We start from the raw sequence: 12084 nt of genomic DNA, 5'->3' as shown, positions 1-12084 counted from the left end.
CCGCAATTTCCGGTCGATTTCTCAGCCAAACGTGAAGAACAAACGGAGCTATTTCGCCTACAAAAATAATATTTTGGGAAGAAATTAACTTTGGCTATCTACCTGGGAGTCTCGTGAGTGAAATCATTTGAAGTTCATCAAAGGTAAACTATTTAATTTGATTGCTTTTCTGATTTTCGTGACAAGGTTGCCTGCTGCTAGCAAGGCATAATGCTATGCTAGGCTATCGATAAACTTACACAAATTCTTGTTTAGCTTTGACTGTAAAGCATATTTTGAACATCTGAGATGACAGGGTGATTAACAAAAGGCTAAGCTGTGTTCCAATATATTTCACTTGTGATTTTCATGAATAGAAATATTTTCTAGGAAGATTTATGTCCGTTGCGTTATGCTAATTAGTGTCAGATGATGACAACGGTAGTCAAATAGCTTCTCCACACACAGAGGTACCAGACAGGGCTGTCTTTTGTCCCCTCTCCTATTTGGGCTCGCTATGGAACCATTGGCCGATGCCATCAGAGTAATGCCTGCCATACAGGGTCTGCTCATTGATGACGTTCATCATAAAATAAGCTTGCATGCTGATGATGTTTTGACATTCATCTCTACCCCGAGACTTCAATAAAAATCTCCTGTTAAAATTATTGAATTATTCTGTGAATTCTCAGGCTACAAGATTAATTTAACTAAATCAGAGGCTATGCCACTTGGTAGTCTTCACTCTGTACCTACTACCTCTCCCCCTTTCCTTTTAAATGGTCTCCCTCAGGTTTTACATGTCAGGGTATATTCGTAACTCCTAAATTCCAGCAAATGTACAAAGCTCATTTTGTTCCCTTATTTGATACATTAAGACAGGATCTGGAGTGCGGGAACTCTCTTCCGATTTCATGGTTGTGTAGAATATCCCTCTTGAAAATGAACATTTTAACTAGACTACTTTACTTAATTCAAATGATCCCAGTCTTACTTTCCAATAAGGTAATAGCGTATTTAAATGGCTGGTCAAGTTCCTTAATATGGAGTAAACGCAAGCCAAGACTGTCATTGAAATAATGCTTTTCTTCTCACAAAGGAAAATATCCTGTATGTTTATTTTATAATTCTTTGAGGTCCTTTTCTACTGTTGACACACAGAGGGTCAAGTGAGTGTGGGAGAAAGAATTGTCTGTTACTGTTGACGAGGAGATGTGGGAGGACATTTGGAGATATGTGAAACAACATATCTATCTGTAATCGTACTAGAGCAGTTCAATGAAGAATAATACACCGTGTGACACGTTTCAGGAAACTGGGCGTATGTCGCCTTGTTTTGTCAGAAATGACTTCTTGAACATGTGAACTTACATGTGCCTTAATAACAAACATGTATGACATCTGTAAATACAAATACAATTGTTAAATTACGAGCCTAGTTGGTTAAGCCACAGAAAAAGACAGCAAGCCATGTTTTGCTGAGATAATGAGTGAGCTGGACCTGCCGAGAGATGAGTTTGGGATTGGTCTGCCATATAGCACGTTTTGTCTATTTGAGCTGGTCAGTATGTGTATGGTAATCCTGTCTAACGCAGCTTGCGTATTAAATGTATTAGTTTCAATAGAACGTCACTCCAACAATTGTTTCAGAGCACTCTCGTCTGAGTGTGCCAGAGCTCAGAAGAACTGATGGGTTTGGTGAATTAATGTTGTGCAAGGTTGTAATGTCTTCTTTATTTTTTAAATTTCCTGTTTTATAGCTTCAACGCTCTGGAGCCTGATGTTGTTGCCAAAGAGCATTCGGACTCAGTCGGGACCAGGTTTCAGCTGCTGCACAACGGCTAACATCCTTCCTCCCATAGATGGTCTGCCTGTATATGGACTGGACACAGCTAGACAAACTTATGTTTTTGAGAAGATCAGGGAGTTTTGCGACAAAGATGCTATGGACATCACATGCCCTGCACCAAAGTCAAGGGCAGGACAGAAACAGGCTCCCTGAATATAGATTCCCTTGTTCATGCGTGGTTTGGACAGACCAGTTATAAGCACTGTCTGCACTGCCTCTATTCAAATGACTCTCTCCTAAAGTATGCTGCTGCTCAGCTACTTTACCCCTGATTATATGCATATAACTACCTCATCTAGCACTGATATTGTTATTGATGTTGCTTTTATACATACTGTATATTATTTTATTTCAATTGACACTATCTCTTTCTGATATTGCTACTATGCAAGAACCAGTAACAAATACTTTTTCTCAAAAGTGAGTTTACAAGTTTATCAACTTTCATTGTTCCCCAAAAATGCACTGTGTCATCTACAATTTTGTAGCTTTGAGTCTCTACTTTTATCCAATGTAAAAAACACAATATCAAATTTTGCTACATAAATGACATACATGCTTTTAGCCCCTCCTCCTCTCCGCAGTGTCCTAACTGTAAAACTGATACAGGCACCATAACACATGGTTTATGGTTATGTTCCAAATTATAAAGATACTGGTCTAATGTTCTTCAAGAAAATGAAAAAATCCTAGCGGTTGACTTAGAATTGAACCCAGTTTCTTTGCTGTTAGGTCTCCCTAGTAGGCATGTCACTTCTGTGGGTAAGAGGAGGCTTTACACCGTCCTTACCCTCGCAGCGAGGAAAAACATTCTCTTACATTGGATTAATGACAAGGTTTCTTCTATTAAGGATTGGCATAAAATACTATATGTGTCACGAGGGACTAGGTGTGTGAGGAAGAATCAGGCGCAGAGAGCAGAGAGTTCCACAGGAAGAAGTGCACTTTAATACGGCACAAAAAGCAATGCCCACAACACAGGGCGCGGAAAAATATGGACCAACCCAAAACAGGTCTAGAACACGAACACACCTAAATAACACACACACGTAACACAAGAACAATTCCGCGCAAAACAAGGGCGGGTATACGCCCTTTAAATAAGGAAGCCCATCAAGCACACACAAATAGACACAGGTGCAACTAATAAGACAAAACAAACAGAAAACGAAAATGTGATCGGTGGCAGCTAGTAGGCCGGTGACGACGACCGCCGAGCACCGCCCAAACAGGCAGGGGAGCGAACTTCGGCGGTAGTCGTGACAATTTTAATGGGTGCCAATAGAATATCTGATATGTACTGACATTACATTCTAAAGCAGATCAGTTCTACAAAGTGTGGGAACCTTATTTAAATGACCTAGAACCTGATTTATCAACTTTTTATTTTTTTATTTCACCTTTATTTAATCAGGTAGGCAAGTTGAGAATAAGTTCTCATTTACAATTGCGACCTGGCCAAGATGAAGCAAAGCAGTTCGACACATACAACAACACAGAGTTACACATGGAGTAAAACAAACATACAGTCAATAATACAATAGAAAAATAAGTCTATATACAATGTAAGCAAGTGAGGTGAGATAAGGGAGGTAAAGGCAAAAAAAGGTCATTGTGGCGAAATAAATACAATACAGCAAGTAAATGATTTACAGTGGAAGAATGTGCAAAGTAGAGATAAATAATGGGGTGCAAAGGAGTAAAATAAATACATCTGGTGGGAAAGAGGTAGTTGTTTGGGCTAAATTATAGATGGGCTATGTACAGGTGCAGTAATCTGTGAGCTGTTCTGACAGCTGGTGCTTAAAGCTAGTGAGGGAGATAAGTGTTTCCAGTTTCAGAGATTTTTGTAGTTCGTTCCAGTCATTGGCAGCAGAGAACTGGAAGGAGAGGCGACAAAGGAAGAATTGTTTTTGGGGGTGACCAGAGAGATATACCTGCTGGAGCGTGTGCTACAGGTGGGTGCTGCTACGGTGACCAGCGAGCTGAGATAAGGGGGGACTTTACCGAACAGGGTCTTGTAGATGACCTGGAGCCAGTGGGTTTGGCGACGAGTATGAAGCGAGGGCCAGCCAACGAGAGCGTAAATGTCACAGTGGTGGGTAGTATATGGGGCTTTGGTGACAAAACGGATGGCACTGTGATAGACTGCATCCAATTTGTTGAGTAGGGTATTGGAGGCTATTTTTTAAATAACTTCGCCGAAGTCGAGGATTGGTAGGATGGTCAGTTTTACAGGGGTATGTTTGGCAGCATGAGTGAAGGATGCTTTGTTGCGAAATAGGAAGCCGATTCTAGATTTAACTTTGGATTGGAGATGTTTGATGTGAGTCTGAAAGGAGAGTTTACAGTCCAACCAGACACCTAGGTATTTGTAGTTGTCCACATATTCTAAGTCCGAGCCGTCCAGAGTAGTGATGTTGGACAGGCGGGCAGGTGCAGGCAGCGATCGGTTGAAGAGCATGCATTTAGTTTTACTTGTATTCAAGAGCAATTGGAGGCCACGGAAGGAGAGTTGTATGGCATTGAAGCTCGCCTGGAGGGTTGTTAACACAGTGTCCAAAGAAGGGCCAGTAGTATACAGAATGGTGTCGTCTGCATAGAGGTGGATCAGAGACTCACCAGCAGCAAGAGCGATTATGCTGCAATGATTTCCTTAGAATGGTGGTTGTTTACTTGTCTCAAGATTACAAATCAAATAATATGTTATTTGTCACATACATGTGTTTAGCAGATGTTTTTGCAGGTGTAGCGAAATGCCTTTTTTTCTAGCTCCAAAAGTGCAGTAATATCTAATAAGTAATATCTAACAATTTCACAACAATACACACAAATCTAAAATAAAGGAATGGAATTAAGAAAATATAAATATTTGGGGGAGCAGTGTCCTAAGATACAGTAGAATAGGATAGAATACAGTATATACAGTTGAAGTCGACTCTCTTTTCAACCACTCCACAAATTTCTTGTTAACAAACTATAATTTTGGCAAATCGGTTAGGAGTTACACAAGTAATTTTTACAACAATTGTTTACAGACAGATTATTTCACTTATAACTGGCTGTATCACATTTCCAGTGGGTCAGAAGTTTAAATACACTAAAGTTGACTGTGCCTTTAAACAGCTTGGAAAATTCCAGAAAATGATGTCATGGGCTTAGAAGCTGCTGAAAGGCTAATTGAAATCATTTGAGTCAATTGGAGGTGTACCTGTCGATGTATTTCAAGGCCTACATTCAAACTATATTGTAGAACTCCACAAGTCTGGTTCATCCTTGGGAGCAATTTCCAAATGCCTGAAGGTACCACGTTCATCTGTACAAACAATAATACGCAAGTATAAAATCATGGGACCACGCAGCCGTCATACCGCTCAGGAAGGAGACGCTTTCTGTCTCCTAGAGATGAATGTACTTTGGTGCTAACAGTGCAAATCAATCACAAAACAACAGCAAAGGACCTTGTGAAGATGCTGGAGGAAAGGTACAAAAATATATATATCCACAGTAAAACAAGTCCTATATCGACATAACCATTCAAAGGCCGCTCAGCAAGGAAGAAGCCACTGCTCCAAAGCCTCCAATACAAAAGCCAGTCTACGGTTTGCAACTGTACATGGGGACAAAGATGGTACTTTTTGGAGAAATGTCCTCCGGTTTGATGAAACAAAAAAATAACTGTTTGACCATAATGACCATCGCTATGTTTGGAGGAAAAAGGGGGAGGCTTGCAAGCCGAAGAACACCATTCCAACCGTGAAGCACAGGGGTGGCAGCATCATGTTGAGGGGGTGCTTTGCTGCAGGAGGGACTGGTGAACTTCACAAAATAGATGGCATCATGAGGGAGGAAAATTATGTGGATATATTGAAGCAACATCTCAAGACGTCAGTCAGGAAGTTAAAGCTTGGTCGCAAATGGGTCTTCCAAATGGACAATGAACCCAAGCATACTTCCAAAGTTGTGGCATAATGGCTTAAGGACAACAAAGTTAAGGTATTGGAGTGGCCATCACAAAGCCCTGACCTCAATCCTATAGAAAATTTGTGGGCAGAACTGAAAAAGCATGTGCGAGCAAGGAACCCTACAAACCTGACTCAGTTACACCAGCTCTGTCAGGAGGAATGGGCCAAAACCTTCTGGCGATCCCTGCGGTTGCGGCTGGTGCTGTTCCAGTACCAGGCAGTGATACAGCCCGACAGGAAGGTCTCAATTGTGCATCTGTAAAAGATTGTGACGTTTTTAGTTGCCAAGCCAAATTTCTTCAGCTTCCTAAGGTTGAAGAGGTGATGTTACGCCTACTTTACCACACTGTCTGTGTGAGTGGACCATTTCAGTTTGTCAGTGAAGTGTATGCCGAGGAACATGAAACTTTCCACCTCTCTTGCGGAAGCAAGATGTCGGTGTCTACAATGTGGCTGGTTTTCCCTTTGTTGTCCATGAATGTCTGTAGACCCTGCCACATACGCCTCGTGTCTGAGCCATTGAATTGTGACTCCACTTTGTCTCTATACTGTCGTTTTGCCTGTTTTATCGCCTTACGAAGGGAATAACTACACTGTTTGTATTCGGCCATATTCCCAGTTGTCTTGCCATGGTTAAATACGATGGTTTGTGCTTTCAGTTATGTGCAAATACTGCCATCTACAGTATCTGCGTTTGGGTAGGTCTTAATAATCAAAGTGGGTACAATCTCCAATACACTACCTGATAAACTCAGTCACCGTATCAGTGTATTTGTTGATATTATTCTTGGAGGCTACTCAGAACATGTCCCAGTCCGCGTGATCAAAACAATCTTGAAGCGTGGATTCCGATTGGTCAGACCAGCATGGGTATTTCCCGTTTGAGTTTCTGCCTATAGGAAGGGAGGAGCAAAATTATGTCCTGATCAGATTTGCAAAAGGGAGGTTAGGCATCCCGGAAGTTGGAGTAGCAGTGGTCAAGTGTTTTAGCAGTGCGAGTACTACAGTTGATAGAAGCTCGGAAGCGTTTTTCTCAAATATGCTTTGTTAAATTTCCCAGCTACAATAAATGCAGCCTCAGGATATTTGGTTTCCAGTTTGCATAAAGTCCAGTGATGTTCTTTGAGGGTCGTTGTGGTATCGGCTTGAGGGGGAATATACAGGGCTGTGACTATAACGGAATAGAATTGTCTTGGGAGGTAATACAGTCTGCATTGGATTGTGAGGCATTCTAGGTCGGGTGAACAAAAGTACTTGAGTTCCTGAATGCTATCACAATCATACCATGAGTAGTTAATCATAAAACGTACACCCCTGTCCTTCTTCTTCCCATAGCGAAATGTATTCCTGTCTGCGCAATGAATGGAGAACCCAACTGGCAGTATATCCCGAGAGAGCCATGTTTCCGTGAAACAGAGTATGTTACAATCGCCCTGAGCTCATCAACTTTATTATCCAGAGTCTGAACAGTAGCGAGTAATATACTCGGAAGCGGTGGGTGGTGTGCACTTCTCCTGAGTCGGACTAGAAGTCCACTCCGAGTACCTCTCCTCCGCCGACAATGTTTTGGGTCAGCCTCTGGAATCAATTAAATTGCCCTGGGGCGTATGAACAAAGGATCCGATTAGGGAAAGTCGTATTCCTGGTCGTAATGCTGGTAATGCTGGTGAGTTACCTCTGCTCTGATATCCAAAATTTATTCCGAGCTGTATGTAATAACACCACAAAATGTCTGGGCTAATAATGTAAGCACGGCAGCCCTATCTATCGGCATCATTCTCAATGTGTGATAACTGTACGTTCCATGTGTTGGACCTAATTCCTTTATTTTAACTGAGCTTTTGGGTTTAATTTCTGTCTGTTTTTTTTGTTTCTTCGTTATTCTTATTTAATCTTTGTTACTAAATCTCTTAATATGGGAGAAAATTGTGAAATTCCACTAAAAATACTTTTACACTGTGTTCTTGGGAACCTTCAATGCTGCAGAAATGTTTTGGTACCCTTCCCCAGATCTGTGCCTCGACATAATCCTGTCTCGGAGCTGTAAGGACAATTCCTTCTACCTCATGGTTTGGTTTTTGCTCTGACATGCACTGTCAACTGTGGGACATTATATAGACAGGTGTGTTTCTTTCCAAATCATGTCCAATCATTTGAATCTGCCACAGGTAGAAACATCTCAAGGATGATCAATGGAAACAGGATGCACTTGAGATCAATTTCAAAGTCCCATAGCAAATGGTCTGAATACCTACGTAAATACGTTTTTTCTTTTTTTTATATATATAAATTTGCATGTCTAAAAACCTATTTTTGCTTCATAATTTTGGGGTAGTGTGTGTAGATTGCTGAGGAAAAAAATTATTTAATCAATTTTAGAATAAGGCTGTAATGTAACAAAATGTGGTAAAAGGGAAAGGGTCTGTATATGCACTGTATATCTCGCCTCTACACCTGTTTAGGGCCTTAGGGAGCATGCCGTGTCGGCAAACTGCTATCTCAAGGCCCTCCTCATCTACTTTAGCAGATGACTTTCCTGACGTCTCTTTGGCCGCTGCCCACTCTGACGTGCCACACACTCCATTGTCTGTCGTCTACAACATGAAAATCACGGTGAAGTGCAGAGATGAATTTAAAAGAAACAAGTTCTAAACTGGGTGACATTAAAGCTATATTATAGAAACTTTGAGTATAATTACATGATTGGTCTTTGTATGGACATGTTTGACAAAGGATGACACACCATCATCTTTCACAAGGAAGACACTGTCGTAGAATCCCTTCTCAACACTAAATAGAGATTCAGACTGCAAGATTACATCACAAAATTATAGATCAAACCAAACCACTAAGAGTGGCAAGTAGCCTAGAGGTTAGAAAGGTCTGTTGCTGGTTCAAATCCCAGACATCTGACTGTGTTGCTCCAACTTTTCTGTGTAGGTGTGTCTGTGTGTGTCTCGGAAGGTTTTGGATAAAGCAAAAAGACAAATTAATGTCCCACAATTTTTCTTCATGGAAAACGACCTTTTCACTTGACAATTAATATTCTTCTAAAAAGAAGACCAACTGCATCTCCAAAATATTCTTCATAACAAAATGAAGATCAGCATGCACTTTAAGAAGGTATAAATATAGCCTGAATAAAACATCAACACATAAGAAGGTAGTACAAACCCTGAGGCTTTATGGAAGCGGTATTGCTTGTGATTCCCATCCTCTGATATAGCCTGCATCTCCTGTGAGCAGGCAGGATAATGGAGGAGATCGCTTCCACAAAGCTTGTCTATTTCAAACCGCCCATACGTCCACTCGAGGAATGGCTTCTGGAAAGTGTTGCCACATATCTTTCCACTCTAATAAAATGCAAAACATACAGAGGTATAATTAAGGGTACATTTTATATTAGGGACAAATATTAACCACTAATTCATAAAAATTATCATTGGATGAGTATATACACACTTAACCTTCCAAAGTGTTTTTTTCTTCCGTCAAGCGTTCTCACCAAGGCTTGACGGGAGCATCCTGAGGCCAACACCTTTATGTCTTCAAAGGACTTGAAGAGGTCCACGGTGAAGATGGTGTGGTGCGTCACAGTGTCTGGCCTGTAGCCACTCTTTTGCCAGCCCCATTGTCCAATGTCTCAGACACCCGGAGAAGTTCAGAGCAGGAAGGGACAGGTTGTAGTGCCCTGAGTCAATAGTAATTATTAGGAAGTAATTAAAAACATGTGGGTTGGAGCGAGCGGTCGCATCTGCACTCGGTCCGCAGGTAGTATTACATTTCATTACATTTCATTATAGTACAACGGTTTGATTTGTCTAATCTTAGCAATTTCTTCTTAGCTAGCTACATAGCCGTCTTTGTATCATAGATAATTGCGTAATTATCGTATTTCGTCATCCTAACGCAGTCTACACTGCCTTGCAGCTAGCCAGCTAGCTAACGTCCACCGTTAGCTAGTCCACCGTCTACCGATTAGCAACGGTTTGATTTGTCTAATCTTAGCTATATCTTCTTAGCTAGCTACATAGCCGTCTTTGTATCATAGATAATTGCGTAATTATCGTATTTCGTCGTCCTAACGCAGTCTACACTGCCCTGCAGCTAGCCAGCTAGCTAACGTCCACCGTTAGCTAGTCCACCGTCTACCGATTAGCAGCACAACTATTACACTCAACTGAACGACTTGATTAGTGTAGTGTTAGCTAGCTACATAGTTGTCTTTGCTGTCTTCGTATCCAAGATAATTGTGTAGTTTAGAGTGTGTAGTTTTAGAGTGATTATCTTAATTTACCGAGGTTAGCTAGCCAGCTATTTGTCGTCCTTAACGTAGGAGACACTGCTAGCTAGCCAACAGCTAGCCAACGTCTTCCGAACAGAACTTCCGCACTCAACAATCCGGTCGCATTTCGCTCGCTCCACAGGTAGTATCACATTTTTCATTTCATTTCATTACAGTACAACGGCTTGATTTGTTTGATCGTAGCTAGCTACATAGCTAGCTACATAGCCGTCTTTGTATCAAAGATAATTGTGTAGTCTTGAGCGATTTCCTAGGTTAGCTAGCCAGCTATTGTCGTTCTTTTAACGCAACGTAACATAATCAACACTGCTAGCTAGCCAGCTAGCCCCGAATAGCAGCACAGTAGCACAGTAGAAACTATTACACTCAACGGAACGACTTGATTAGTGTAGTGTCAACAACGCAGACACTGCCAGCTAGCCTACATAGTCAACAACGCAGCCTCTGCCAGCTAGCCTACTTCAGCAGTACTGTATCATTTTAATCATTTTAGTCAATAAGATTCTTGCTACGTAAGCTTAACTTTCTGAACACTCGAGACGTGTAGTCCACTTGTCATTCCAATCTCCTTTGCATTAGCGTAGCCTCTTGTGTAGCCTGTCAACTATGTGTCTGTCTATCCCTGTTCTCTCCTCTCTGCACAGACCATACAAACGCTCCACACCGCGTGGGCGGCCACCCTAATCTGGTGGTCCCAGCGCGCACGACCCACGTGGAGTTCCAGGTCTCCGGTAGCCTCTGGAACTGCCGATCTGTGGCCAACAAGGCAGAGTTCATCTCAGCCTATGCCTCCCTCCAGTCCCTCGACTTCTTGGCACTGACGGAAACATGGATCACCACAGACAACACTGCTACTCCTACTGCTCTCTCTTCGTCTGCCCACGTGTTCTCGCACACCCCGAGAGCTTCTGGTCAGCGGGTGGTGGCACCGGGATCCTCATCTCTCCCAAGTGGTCATTCTCTCTTTCTCCCCTTACCCATCTGTCTATCGCCTCCTTTGAATTCCATGCTGTCACAGTTACCAGCCCTTTCAAGCTTAACATCCTTATCATTTATCGCCCTCCAGGTTCCCTCGGAGAGTTCATCAATGAGCTTGATGCCTTGATAAGCTCCTTTCCTGAGGACGGCTCACCTCTCACAGTTCTGGGCGACTTTAACCTCCCCACGTCTACCTTTGACTCATTCCTCTCTGCCTCCTTCTTTCCACTCCCTCCTCTTTTGACCTCACCCTCTCACCTTCCCCCCCTACTCACAAGGCAGGAAATACGCTCGACCTCATCTTTACTAGATGCTGTTCTTCCACTAACCTCATTGCAACTCCCCTCCAAGTCTCCGACCACTACCTTGTATCCTTTTCCCTCTCGCTCTCATCCAACACTTCCCACACTGCCCCTACTCGGATGGTATCGCGCCGTCCCAACCTTCGCTCTCTCTCCCCCGCTACTCTCTCCTCTTCCATCCTATCATCTCTTCCCTCTGCTCAAACCTTCTCCAACCTATCTCCTGATTCTGCCTCCTCAACCCTCCTCTCCTCCCTTTCTGCATCCTTTGACTCTCTATGTCCCCTATCCTCCAGGCCGGCCCGGTCCTCCCCTCCCGCTCTGTGGCTCGACGACTCATTGCGAGCTCACAGAACAGGGCTCCGGGCAGCCGAGCGGAAATGGAGGAAAACTCGCCTCCCTGCGGACCTGACATCCTTTCACTCCCTCCTCTCTACATTTTCCTCTTCTCTCTGCTGCTAAAGCCACTTTCTACCACTCTAAATTCCAAGCATCTGCCTCTAACCCTAGGAAGCTCTTTGCAACTTTCTCCTCCCTCCTGAATCCTCCCCCCCTCCTCCCTCTCTGCAGATGACTTCGTCAACCATTTTGAAAAGAAGGTCGACGACATCCGATCCTCGTTTGCTAAGTCAAACGACACCGCTGGTTCTGCTCACACTGCCCTACCCTGTGCTCTGACCTCTTTCTCCCCTCTCTCTCAGATGA

The sequence above is a fragment of the Oncorhynchus nerka genome, linkage group LG10, assembly GCF_034236695.1.
Source record: "Oncorhynchus nerka isolate Pitt River linkage group LG10, Oner_Uvic_2.0, whole genome shotgun sequence".
Lineage (NCBI taxonomy): Eukaryota > Metazoa > Chordata > Actinopteri > Salmoniformes > Salmonidae > Oncorhynchus > Oncorhynchus nerka.
The sequence above is the reverse complement of the archived record's forward strand: the minus strand, read 5'-3'. Positions refer to the sequence as shown.